At 40.0% G+C, this 1,646-nt stretch overlaps 2 protein-coding genes across 3 annotated transcripts in view; one reads left to right on the forward strand and one right to left on the reverse strand.

Moving 5' to 3' along the window:
- The window catches only part of LOC111861889 (homeotic protein ultrabithorax), a 744,815-nt gene that overhangs the window by 490,643 nt on the left and 252,526 nt on the right, over window positions 1-1,646 (reverse strand). The gene's annotated exons all lie outside the window — the stretch shown is intronic.
- Window positions 1-1,646, forward strand: part of LOC117282131 — a 92,227-nt gene that overhangs the window by 48,003 nt on the left and 42,578 nt on the right. The window contains exon 3 of the transcript XR_004512762.1: window positions 831-922. The gene's annotated coding sequence lies outside the window, so the exon portion shown is untranslated. The remainder of the gene's footprint in view (window positions 1-830; window positions 923-1,646) is intronic.

Raw genomic sequence — 1,646 nt, forward strand, 5'->3', positions numbered from 1 at the left:
CAAAATGATTCTCATTTGTTGCTGACTGTGTGATGCATGGGTAATCTTTCTCATTATATCTCAGTAGGTCCTACTTCTGGCACCAGTGCGTGACAAGGGAGCATCAGATCTCCAATCGAGTTGGGGCTGTTGCACAAGGGAGAGTTGCGCAGACGGCAGTGGAGAGGGTCTTCACGGGTCATTGCATAGGTTTCATATCCGGAAGCTAAGGAAACAAGCATATCCTGTAACCGAACGTTCTACAAGTGGGTTTGGGTTCGTTATATCTCACACTTACGGCTTCTTATACCAGTATATGAAATATTTATCCTCGGCATTTAAACATGTGTCTACCAGACACATTTGGTTATTATGAATGGTGTTCCCGGGTACATTTTCAGGAAAATATGATAATTATTATTATTCACGCTACAGAGATTCACTTTCAGAACGAAGCCCAATCGGCTCTTCCACACTCGACTTGCGATTTCAATCAGTTTCAGAGTTCGGTTAATTTTGATAATAGTCATGAATGTTGCGCAACATCATTCTGACTTGCTGGTTGCTCATATTTTCACTGATGAAAACGGCATCCAGGCATGGGGAGTGGCTGCGCTACGCTGTAAAGGGAACCATGAACAGTCAATGAGTAAGCCTCAGTCTTGGGGTAACCCCCCGCAGGAGCCATCAACCCCTCAACATAAAAAATAAATAAGGCGTTCGCCAGGATTTTTCTGAATATGGAAATGTATCTTCGGGTTCCTTCGAACAGTTTATTGATCATGTCACCGACTATCAGCTTTATAAAGAGAAAGTCTATGGAGTTGAATGCTGTTTATTTCGCTTTTCAGGAATTCGGCTTTTGAAACTTCAGGAAGAAAACAAATGTACTAAGCAGTTTCAGGCGCTGCATCTAAGACACGTTCAGAAACCTTTCAACGCGGTAAGTTTCCAAAACTGTAGATTGCTATCTTGTTTAGTTTCCACTTTCGTGAACTTCTTTTCATTTACTGCGACAGTCTGGCATAATTTTCTCACTGAGGACCCCAGTCGTCCAACTGAGAACATACACAGCCGGATTTGCAGTTGTGAAGGCTGCGACGTCATCAAAATGCAGAGTCCCCTATCAGTAGCAACCAATTTAGTTTATGGTAATTCTTATACACTGAAGTATCTAAAAATACAAAATAACTTCTCGTGATTTCAGAGAATCAAAAGTTTCAATAAAATCTGTGAATTAAACGAGTATTTCTGTTTTGCGGGAGGTCCCGGGGCAATCGCCACAATCACCCCTCTTACTCCGGCCCTGAAGCTATTATATAGACAACTGAAACCCAAAAATGGAAATAAATGTAAAAAATCACTCTCACAAATCATGGGAGAAGAGTACGTGGTATTTTAAAACAAGTCTACGTTCATAGGAATGTAATTTGATCGTTATTATTTGAAAAGAGCCCTTCAGAAATTAAATTTGTTATTTTCGTAATTGCTGCACACGAGTTCATAACCACTGTTTAGGTTCAACAGCAATTAATAATCAATGCATGAGAATACAGTTAGCTTTCATAACGATTTTGGGGGCATGGCTAGGGAAAAGTATTGACCCCAAACACATATCCGTGGTTTCATAAATTTGTGATTTCGACAGTATTTTTATTATTATTATT

This window comes from Cryptotermes secundus, unplaced genomic scaffold (assembly GCF_002891405.2).
Source record: "Cryptotermes secundus unplaced genomic scaffold, Csec_1.0 scaffold180, whole genome shotgun sequence".
Classification (NCBI taxonomy): Eukaryota; Metazoa; Arthropoda; class Insecta; order Blattodea; family Kalotermitidae; genus Cryptotermes; species Cryptotermes secundus.